The following is an 11,974-nucleotide window of genomic DNA, read 5'->3' as shown; positions in this document are numbered from 1 at the left end:
TGAATAAACCTATATATGACCGTAGATTCTATTGCGCAGATTAATTTCTCTCGTTAGTCTATCTGTTGCAGCAAGATGATTGATGTCTCTCAATGGAGAGCAAGTATTGGATTGTGGAAAAACTGTCAAACGAGACTTGCTTCTTCTAGTGGATCAGTTAGTGTGGAGTATCATCAGCCTGATCAACCGATTAAAAGGCCTACTGCTTATGACAGCGTCAGCGGTAAGTCAGACCAATATTTATGTGGGTCAGACGGTAATAGTCTCGCGAGACAAGATTGTAACCTACTAGCAGCTCTAATGTTTATGGTTACTTTTTGGCCTTGTTTTTTTTTACTGATGCAATTCAGCAATACTTCCTTCAGGTATATAAATTGTTACTAGATTTTGCCTATATTACTGTCTTAATGTTGTAGATCTTTACTGCACCTAAGACTAAGCTGTATACAATGTCACGGAGCTGCTGGTAATATTGTTACCGATTTACTTGTCTTTATACGTGCTATCAACATAATTACTCTTCTTCTTCTTTTATCTGGAGACATTGAACTCAATCCTGGCCCACAGGCTAACCAAAGTTAGTATAGTCTACCTTTACTTTATATCATTTTTCTCACTGACTGACTAGCTCAATCCTCATTTTCTATAAGTTATATTTAGTCATGATTTCATTATGCAGCTTATATGAAGGTAGAAGAGGTCCTTCGTAACCATTATAAAGTTTTAGAAGATGCAACCAAAGGCAGTCTCAAAAGCATACTTTCACTGTTATATGCTGGAAACATTATTACACCAACAGTGAGAGATTCGAATAGCTACAGTGATATGATGCAAGAGTTTGAAGCAAAAATTAAGCTTGCAAAAGATATATCAGAATTGAAGATACTTTGTGAAGTGTTTTGTAACTGTCTGTCTCAAAGTGGAGGCCCAGTTTGTGATGCAGCTGAATCATTAAAATGTGAATGGGAAAAAGTTTTTGATGTACCACCATCATCGTCACTAGATACTGATACAGGTATAATTTTTGCTGATGATATAGATCTACTCAGCCTCTTTTGTCTGCATGAATGCTATGACCAAAAAATATTTCTTTTCTTAGTGGAGAAAGATCTTTGTGACGATTCTTCTAAACAAACCAAAGATTCTATAAAAGGAAAAGGTCATGCAGTTTATATAGTGATACATTGGTTTTGTTTTAGTTAATTTTGTTTAATGTTACAGCACATAACCAAAAATATAATTTTATTGCACTTCTTTTTAGTGGAGAAGGTTCTTTCTAATGATTCTTGTAAACAAACCAAAGACCCTCCTATAAAAGAAAAGCGTCAGTTATAATGATATATTTAATAGTTTTAGTTCAATTAATTGTTTTTAATGTTACTTGAACAGTAACTCAACAAAATTATAGCCGAATGTTACATAGCAGTAACATAATAGCCAAAAATATTTTGGATGAAGTCGTTAGTGATGAATTGAGTTTATATGTGTCATTTGTAGTCTAAGTATTTTTGATCTTAAATAACCTATATATTCATGATAGCATGCATGGCTAGGCCAGGGGACAGAGCCCCTTAATCTTTTAAATTCTTTTTTTAGTAGAGAACGATGTTTCTGATGATTCTTTTGATCAAACCAAAGATCCAAAAAAGGAAAAAGGTCAGTATCCATGGTTCTCAAAAATTATTTTATTTGATTTTTTTAGTTGAGAAGAATCTTTCTGATAATTCTTTTGATCAAACTGAAGAGCCTAAAAAGGAAAAAGGTCAGTACTCATGGTTCTTATATGCCAAAAAAAAATTGCCTTTTTTAGTTGAGAAGGAACTTTCTGATGATTTGTCGGATCAAACAAAAGATCCTGAAAAAGAAAAAGGTCAGTACTCCTGGTTTTTATAAACCAAAAAATTTTTATTTGACTTCTTGTTTAGTTGAGAAAGAACTTTGTGATGATTTTTCTGATCAAACTAAAGATCCTAAAAAAGAAAAAGGTCAGTTCCTCTACGTTTATGCTTCTTTGTTGAATGTTATCAAAATAATTTCATTGGAACTCTTTATATATGCTTATATAGCAGAGAAAAATATTTCTGATGACTTATCTGATGAAAGGAAAGAAGCAAGAGGTCAGTTTCTGCAAATTATAACAACTAAGCTCTATAGACTAGCATGTAATCATTTATGTCAGTGCTCTTGCAGTCTTGCTGCATGCATGCCAGAAGAAAACAAATCAAGTAAAGTATTATGTCTAGATCTAGCGAAGGAACTTCTAAGTTATTTCTTGGCTTGCTATATTGCTTATTATAGTATAGCTACTACTTAATTGCTATGCCAGGAAACACTCCTTCTGAAGTGCCAAAAAGTGCCAGATTATGCATGACATGATTGGCTTACTTTCTTATTTGCTTACAGCCTTACTTTCCATGCAACTCCTACTGCCATAATGCACATTGTTTATAATTAGTATACGTATCATATTGATTTTGTTGAAATGCTACTTTGTGTGATAGTTTTTATTAAAAATACTGATCAAACAAAGTCCGAATGATGGAGAGGAATAATGAATGTGTGTGTTGGTTTACAATATGACGTTAGGCCAACGTACCATCAATTTTTAATCAAAAGCGTGTACTGAGCGATTTGACCTTTTGAGTCATGCCTTCCGCTAGAATAGAACCAGATTCTATTCCAGCATCAACATAATGCAGGACTTGCGTAATATTGTAAACCAGCCTTAAAAGAGCAAGAACTGCATGAAACAAAATCAGCTATATATACACACATGCATAATGATTAAATAACTGTGGTCGCAACTAATGAATGACATTAATCCAATGCTCCTCATTGATCATTAGTTGTGAGGTAGGCCAATTCACTTCTTTACTTCTCAATTTATCTCTTGGTAGAGCTTTAGTGAATGTTTCAGCAATCATATCTTTAGTTGGACAATAGGTCAGTATGATAGTACCTGCTTGAATGGTTTCACGAATGAAATGATGTTTGATGTCAATATGCTTTGTCCTTTCAAGTCCAACTGGATTCTTAGATGTAGCAATAGCCCCTTGATTGTCTTCTAGGATGTCAGTAGGCTCTTTAGTGTGGTAATCAGTTGACAATCCTTAAGTAAATGACGAAGCCATTTCTTGAGCTGCAACAGCTAAAGCCATACATTCAGCTTCACAGGTGCATACTGTTTGTTGTTTTTGGCTTAACCAACTAATAGCTCCTCCTACTAGTAAAAATATATTCCCAGAGGTAGAGTGTCTGTTATCTGAATCATTGGCCAAGTCAACATCAGAATAACCAAACATTGGTTTACCATTACCTTTGTAGCAGAGTGACAAGTTGATGGTCCCTTTGATATATAGCAAGGCAGCCAAGGCTGCAAAAGTTGTGGCAGCCATTTTGTTTGGGGGTGAATCCTACTTAGTAACGCTACCGCGTTACTAATTGAAATATTCTCTTGACAGTTTCATATGACCCTTTGTTGGTTCAGCATTAGCTAAATTTAGACACTACACTCACAGCATATGCTATATCAGCACAAATTGCTCTAGCAGCATAAAGTATAGGCTTCCTACCATTGACTGCATGGTATAATTGCTAATCAGTAATCTTGCTACTTTCTTTTTAACATTGTCGTCCGGCCATATATAGGTGTAGCAACAGTGTTAGTCTCTGATAAACCATACTTATCTAGGAGTTTCACCAAGTATTGACTCTGACATAATGAAAGACTGTTCTGACCTATGTGGACATTCATTCCCAAACAATAGTTTAACTCACCATGTCTTTCATTTTTGGACTCGGCACGCTTGCATAGACGGGTACTAAGCAGTTGGGTAGGCATTCTGTCATTTTGTCCACAAAGTTTAATTGCTTTTTTAAAAATATATCTTTTTGACTGAACACTCCAGAGCTATATTTTGTCTTCTAGCACCAGATAAAGTTGCTTTGTTTCATCTAGTGATGCTCTTGTAGCATCCCGTGGCAGCAAAAGCTGGTGACTGTTAAACCAGGGGACCTCTCCAAGTGCATGAGAGCTCGTGTTTCACTCTACAAGACCAAGAGGTAGAAAATTGCACATAAAAAAAAATTAAAAAACAATTTTTGTTTTAACTTTTTTGTTTGTTTCTCAAAGTTTGTGATTTAGCCTCTTTGAGAGGAACCGCTCAGGCGGCACTAGGAAAAGCAGTAGCAACCAAACTCTCTCAGTCTCTTTTAAATATCTTGGCAACAGTTTTGTGCCAACTATTTCTTTTGAATAGAGCTTCAATTAAATTTAAGCTTTTCTTCTTTCTCCTAGCCATGTGCCATGACTAGCTAGCTATTGATTTTGAATTAATGTACTAGAGAGAGTGGATGTCTTGAATTGTCTTCATCTGTTGCATTTCCTCCTGTGTCTCAGCTAGTAGGATTAGATCATCTACATAAACAGCTTCCCTCTTTTATTGATTTGATTTGAGTGAAGACATAAGCAGTAGTGCTCTCTTTAAAACCAGTGCCTTCATGTGGCTTGTAAACTTCTCCTTAGGCTTCCAGCAACGTGGAGATTGTTTTAGCCCATACAGAGATTTGTTAAGCTTGCATGCCAAATTCTGCTTGCCCTCTTGAACAAAACTGGGTGGTTGTTCCATATAAATTTCTTCTTTAAAATCACCATTAAAAAATGCTGTGATTACATCCATTTGACAGACTAACATGGGCTTACCTCTTTCAGCAGCATAGGTGAGTACGATTAGAAGAGAAACAAGCCACTGGGGAGAAAGTCTTTTCATAATCTACTCCATACATGTACTTTTGAGAATGTCCTTGGGCAACGAGTTGACCCTTGAATCAATCTACTTTTTCATCACCATCATACTTGACTCGAAATATCCAATTACTTTCTTCCTCTCAGGTAGCTTCACTAGCTCCCATGTATTATTCTTCATCAGAGAAGCATACTCTGCTTCAGCAGCTTCCGTCTCTCCATTCCTTTGAGTGTTTCATACTCACAGCATCCTGAATTGATGTAGACTCATCTGCTTGACATACAGAATGACATAGTCATCAATTCCATATCTTACAAAAGCCGTTTAGTTCTTTGAGAACGTCTTGGCTGAGGTTGTGAGGGTTCAATGAGTCTCATCCTCTTCTTGAATTGTCACCTCCTGTTCTTCACAGTCCAACAGAATTTCTCTATTGACCATCTCTTCAATTGATTTCTCATTTTCTTTTCCTAACTTTCAAAGTCTTCCTCATTAAAGGCAAGGTCATGTTTGATGTAACACCTCTGCTTAACCTCATCCCACACTTTGTAGTTTTTCTTGTCTCAGTGTAGTCTATAAATTTAAACCTTGCATGTGGTGGCTTTCTTGTCTAGCTTCCTACTGTCTCCAGCAGGTATGAGAGCATACGTTGTACAACCAATTGTGCGAAGGTGTTTTAGATTTGGCTTCTCATTAAGCCACATCTGATATGGAGTTATTCCATTTTTAGTGCAGATGTTACTATTCTGTTTTTCATATAAGTAGCAGTATAGACCCCTTTAGGCGAGAATTAGTTTGTGATACCGTATATACAAAGAAATAATATTGAATGGATTTTTGTCCGCCATGTTTTACGTCAAAGTTATGCAGAGTTCCAATGGCTGGTGTGCAAAGTAGAGCTGTTTTGCCAATAAAACTTTTGTTGTGCTGAACTCAGGACTATGAGAGGCTTTATATCAACTGTTCTTTACTATAGCAAGATATTTTGAAGATTTAAGAAGTCTGGGAGAGCCAGAACGATCAGTTCTTGACTCTCTGTCACAGCCCAAAGAGGAAAGCAGGCTCATACAACAAGAGTATTGCACTATACTTCCTAGGTTGGCTCTCTTAGCATCTTTCTTGACTCTAGAATAGTTTTTAGCTTCAAAATGTAGTGACCAAGATCTCCAGGATACAGAAAGCACTTGCTGCTTGACGTAAAACATGGCGGCCAATTATTGTATGTGGGCGTATACCGTAATTGAGATAATGATATTCATTGCAAAATTAATGATATTCACAAGCTGCTACTTCTCGCCGAAAGGGGTCTATACATTCCTGCCCATGTGCATTACTTAGACCTGCATGTATTATCATAGACCTTGCATTCTCACCCAGAATCCTGTTAAGTCTTTCAGTGACTCCATTCTGTTGAGGTGAATAAGCAGCAGTATATTTGTGTTTGATTCCATCTTCTGCTAGATATGATCTAAATTCTTCAGACATGAATTTGCCTCCTCTGTCTCCACGAATAGCTTTGATTTTCTGACCTTTTTCTTTCTCTGCAATTGCCTTAAATTCCTTAAACTTATCAAACTATTCGGACTTATGTGTCATGAGTAAGACCGAGAATATCAAGAGAAATCATCTGTAAAGGTGATAAAATACTTACTCCCTGCAAACGACTGTGTTTGCATCGATCCACATATATCTGTGTACACTAAATGTAATTTTTCAGTTGACTGATACCTTTCAAAGGATTGCACGGCAATCTGTGCATCTTCCCTTCTACACAGGCTTCACAGAAGCTTTGTCTCCCATCAGAAGGTAGAGTGATTCCTTCTGCACAGTCAGCTAGTTGATATAGCGGTCTGATGTTGACATGAGCTAGTCTCCTGTGCCTCTTATTATATCTCTAACTACATTAGCTCTCTTTCACTGATTTAATTATTCCCCCCATCGAGTTCCCTGCTTGTGAGCCAGTACACGCAAGTGGTTTCTTACTGTTTCTACTCCAGCATTTTACTCCCAAATGACACAGTATTCCTATTGGTAGTTGTATAGCTTGAACACTAAATAGATTACTAGCAAGCTGAGGGTACATAGAGAACATTATCCATCCACCCAACAACCTTTTGGTTATTTGCTAAGTATGAGATGAACTTGACTTAGCCAGTTCCTAGAGCACTTACAGTACAACCTTGACCCAGCCAAACTGGCTCTGGAGTTTCGAATTTTTGATAATAGCGGAGCATATCTCTGTCAATTGTCATGTGTTTACTTGCTCCTGAGTTGATCATCCATTCATGATTCTTTTCTATGTCAGCTATTTGTGGATTGGCAACAAACATCTGAGCTCCTGAGTCTTGAGTTATTTGCTTCAGCTTTATCAGCATGGAGCTTTGGTGGAACCTTAGTTGACCTCTGATGTTAGGACTTTTGATCTGAGCATTGCTTAGACTTGTAAGTACTATAGGCTTGAGAGCTACAGCAATCTCTTTGATAGTGGCCAGGTCGTCCACATTTAAAGCACACACCAGGCTTTCATCCTCTGTGTCTTCTTGTTAATGACACGTGATTCTCCACCATTACTGCTATCTCCTTCCCTTTTTGCTGCTCTTCACTGAGCAAGGCTCTCTTGACAAACATCAAGGTGAGTTCTTGATCTCCCCTTGCTAGTAAAGCTGTCACAAGAGTTCAATAGCTTTCTTGCACACTCCTCAGTATATAGCAACTTTGTTGAGCTTGCTTACTTCCTCTTCTAGAACTATTAGTTGATCAGGAAGCTCATTTAGCTGTCAAATGTGATCCTGTAACTTTGATCCCTTCTTCATTCACAGCCCGTATAGCTGCATCAAGGTGTAGACCTTGTTCCTGACTGTTTTCCTCTCAAACAACTGACAGTGTGTGTCCCACTGTTTCCGGGAATCTTTGCACTTCATCACAGCCGGTATGTTCTTCCGGTGATGCATTGAAGGATTGAGTGAAAAGCATTGTGCTTCTTTGTCTCGTTTCCTTGACGTCCATGGTCAGCAGTTCCTATGGTGAACTCCCACTGCTCAGTTGCCTTCAGAGCATGAGTTATACCTGGAATTTCCAAACTGGCCAGTCTTTTTCATTGTTTAGCTGTAGTATCTGAGCAAAGAATTTATCCATTGTAGTAGCTATTGTCTCCTCTCTTTTATGCTGTAGGGGATGATGCTAGGCTCATAACCTGTAATAGTTTTTATTGAAAATACTGATCGACCAGAGTCCAAATAATTTGGACTCTGGTTGATCAGTATTTTCAATAAAACCTATTACAGGTTGTGACAAATAATACAGAGGAATAATGAATGTGTATGTGTGTGTGTAAAAGAGCCAGAACTGCATGAAACAAAATCAGATATACACACACACATGCATAATGATTAAATAACTGTGGTCACAACTAATGAATCTACGTTATTAAAATATTTTGTTCCTTTAGCAAGAGAGCGGCTCACTTCTATTGCCTATTCTCAACAACCCAAAGTAAAAGGTCAGTTCTCATAGTTATGTTTTGATTTTAGTAAATTACTTGAAGTCTGCCGTACTAACTTATAGTATATCCCACAATGATAGCTGGGATAATAGTTTTTATATAAGGTCCCAATGAGTAGATTTAGACCTTAACTCGATGATCATTCAATAATCATTGCTTTATTTTTATCAGTATCAAATATAACAGAATTAGAGCAGAAGCTTCATAGAATGAAAAGTCGTAAGTATATTAAATTTTTACTTTTTGACAACTGAGCACAAAAAGGTTTTCTTTTGAAGAATACATATGAAGAAGAATATGTATGTATTAAGAAACAAGATGATTCTGTGTGTCTTCAATTTAAAACAGAAAAAAATGGCGAGCTGAAGCTGACATATGACATGAAGGTTTATTAGTTACAAAAAATTACAATGTTCAAATATATTCTTTTGTAGACATGTATTGGAGTGTACCATAGGAAGAGCTTAGATCATGCCAAAAGGAAGTGGCCACCTAATGTTGATTCCAATTGTTGTTTTAAAGTGGTTGATCAGGATGATTCTAAGACTTTGTATCTTGTTGCTGATAATCAGTACATAGCCCAGTAAGCCTTATTGTGAAATTTAACTGCCATGAAAAAGAAGTTGGTTGCAGCAGCAAATGTTTTATATTGTTAATGTTGCAGCCAGGTGCATGCCATTGAGCCAAGTGCAGAGAAGCATTTCATTGGAGGGAAATTTTAGGCAAATTGCTAAGTTTTTGGTAACTGGTTTGGGCAAATTTGTAGCCATGTGCCATTGAGCATGTGCATAATGGTTCAAAGGCTTTATTTTAGCAAATGGCAAAATTCACCAAAATTTCTTGCTCCAAATTTTCCAGCTATATGGTATTTTAGTTATATTGGTGATTTTTTACCTGTAACCGCATTCCAAATTAATGCCCCACAAAATTTCCCACTATCATGATATTTATGCTATCTTATAATTGTAGAGAATGGGTGAAGGAATTAAAGCGACATGTACATGTAAGTTCGTTGCTCTTATATGAGATTATATTAAATCTTCTGGTATTTATATTGCAGATTAATAAATGCCGAGATTTAGATAAAAAGAAAGGAGATTTTGGTATTAACAATTATTATAATAATTCATTATAGTTAAGGATTTTATAGATGAAAGTAATTTGCAAGAATTGTATGACATATTGACTAAAGAAGAAATACCCCCTTGGGATATACTTGGTGCATCTTTGGGCCTTTTAAATGGTACACTAAAAAGAATTCAAAGCTACAGTGAGAATAATGAAATTCGTTTGAGGGAGTGCTTATTGCACTGGTTAAAATGGAGTGATTGTGTTGACGATACAGGAGGACCTACATGTGACAATCTAAAAGAAGCCTTGACATGTATAGGGAAACCAGAAATTGCAAAAAGACTCGATGAAAAAGTCTCAAAAACTAAAGGTATATTTGTTATAGTGAACTTAAAATAATTGTTTTGAAAGAAAGAGCATAATTATTTTTCTTTTAATTGCAGATACTCCCTACAGTATACAAGATATTAAAGAAGATGTATGTGATATAAATCAGCTCAATTATTAGTATAAATATATATTTATATTATATGAATAATTATTACAGCATAGCTATTATAAATTTTTTCTGTCTAACAGGGTAAAAGAATGAAGGTGTGGAAGAGATTTCAAAAAGAAAACCATTACAAGCAGGCTGTTGCCAGGGCAAAAAGGGGCCCAACTGGGAATGAGCTTCTTAATCTTGTTACACATAAAATGGAGCAATCTGATGTAGGGTCAGTGCTTGCTGAGATTTGTTTTCTATCAAGCGGAAAGAAGTCTAGCATTGTCACACTAGAAAATAAAACACCCAGCGAAATTAAATACCATAAATGCTTTATTGCCAGAGGTCGTGAAGCTAGTTATGTTGGATTTGACAGGAATGTTCCACCAAAACGTGACACAAGTTACAGCTTCGAGAAGCATACATACCTCTCAATAGATGGATGTGCTGCAATGATTTTTTTTTCGGCCACTACATGCAAACCAAATGCTACAGAATGTTTTTTTGTAGTTGCCTTCCGCAATTATGGAATAAAAACAAAACCAAACAAAACAGCTCTTATGATTCTTAATTCTTCTGAGTCTATAGAAGAACTGAGTGGTTTGCTGCAATATGCAAAAGTAATTGCAAATAAAAATGAAGATCCTGATTTACCCGGCTGTCATATTGGTCACGACTATCAAACAACATTTATGTGTGCTCTTAAAGGTCAGAGAAATATCCTGGAGTTTCCTTCTATAAAATTTCGTATTTATATGAATAATGACAACAATCACAGTCAATCAGTCATCACAGTGTCACATCCGGAAACTGCGTGATGCGAAGTAGTATGTACTTTTGAAATACTTATTAAACTGCTCATTTAACTTGACACTTTGATTAAAATTGTTTTTTCTAGTTGAAAAGTGAATTGTAAAATGAACTGTTGATTTTTGTTGGGGCGAGCCTGAGCGAGCCCCACTCAGGTGAGAAGTCTTCTGTACATGATGTATGTATATGTACGTGCGTCTCTAGTCACGCCTATTCTGCTCAGTCACACACCCATGTGTGTGTGTGCTACTAGGCAAATGTAGAACATTGAAGGGGCGAGCACAAGCTAGTATGGCAATATACAATGTTTAGATGTCAAAAGGCTAATGTTGTTGTCAAATTGTAACTTGAATGATACCACATGCAGAGCAGCTCAGAACTTGTGATTTGCATGCATGAAAGGGAACTTTATAGCTTGCTCTTCTAGCTTTATTAGCAGTGAAGAATCTCAGTTGTAACTTTAATAAGTATAGTTTAATTTTTACTATGATATTTTCAAGCACATGCAGTACTTTTAGACTTTCTTTTCTCTGATGAGCCATTTGAAGTGCTTTTATATTCTGTCATTCAACCATAATTAATACAAACTTGAAAATTGATGAGTGTTTTCTTGAATTTTCTCTGCTGATGAAGTGTCTTGACAAGAGATCAATCTTATGTTGCATTGGCTAAGGTATGTGCCATCAAAGCGTCTAGAGACAGGAATGAATCCAATTAGTTATGTGGGTGGTTTTATATATGTAATACGCATGCACATTACTCCCTCATGGTAGTGATGGGCGATACTAGTTTTTTCTTTATCGATACAATACTGATTATTATTCATCTTAGTATCGGTAGTATTGATTACATATGTGATTACTTTATTGTAATTTTTATCAATAAACTGAAACTCCAGAAGTAATGAATAAAAGGTCCTAATCACTCACGCCTTATTAAAAAAGTATCATATCAACATTTTTGGCTGGACTGAGTAGGTTCTAAGTTCCTAAGGGAACTAGTCTCCAGTTCCATTGTTTACCATGAGTAATTCCAGTCACTTTACAGTTCAGCCTTCAGTCTTCAGGTGTGTTAATTGGATAAATCAGCACGTGTTAATTAACTGCGCATGCGCAGAGTAATCACATTTCAGAGCCCGATACTTTTGCAAGTAATCGATAACTAACGATACCGTAAATTTATCGATAAATATCGATTACTTCGATACTTTTCGATAGTATCGCCCATCACTACCTCATGGACAAAAATCAGTCACAAAATGGCTGCCACCAACTGAGTGTTTTTCATATTTCTAGTGCTGTCTTTGTGGTTCCAGGCCTTTTTGCTAGTTGTTTGCATGAGGTGGATCACTGATTAGACTAATAG

At 36.3% G+C, this 11,974-nt stretch overlaps 1 long non-coding RNA gene across 1 annotated transcript; it reads left to right on the top strand.

The window, feature by feature from the left end:
• The first annotated feature begins 9,213 nt into the window (after window positions 1-9,213).
• On the top strand, window positions 9,214-9,794 carry LOC109586371 (uncharacterized). The gene is made up of 4 exons (XR_002186988.1): window positions 9,214-9,247; window positions 9,305-9,347; window positions 9,395-9,685; window positions 9,759-9,794. It is a non-coding gene; the product is annotated as an uncharacterized LOC109586371 (long non-coding RNA).
• The last annotated feature ends 2,180 nt before the right edge of the window (window positions 9,795-11,974 follow it).

The sequence above is a fragment of the Amphimedon queenslandica genome, unplaced genomic scaffold (assembly GCF_000090795.2).
Source record: "Amphimedon queenslandica unplaced genomic scaffold, v1.1 AMPQUscaffold_12890, whole genome shotgun sequence".
In the NCBI taxonomy this organism is placed as follows: Eukaryota; Metazoa; Porifera; class Demospongiae; order Haplosclerida; family Niphatidae; genus Amphimedon; species Amphimedon queenslandica.
This window is presented reverse-complemented; position numbering and strand designations above follow the sequence as displayed.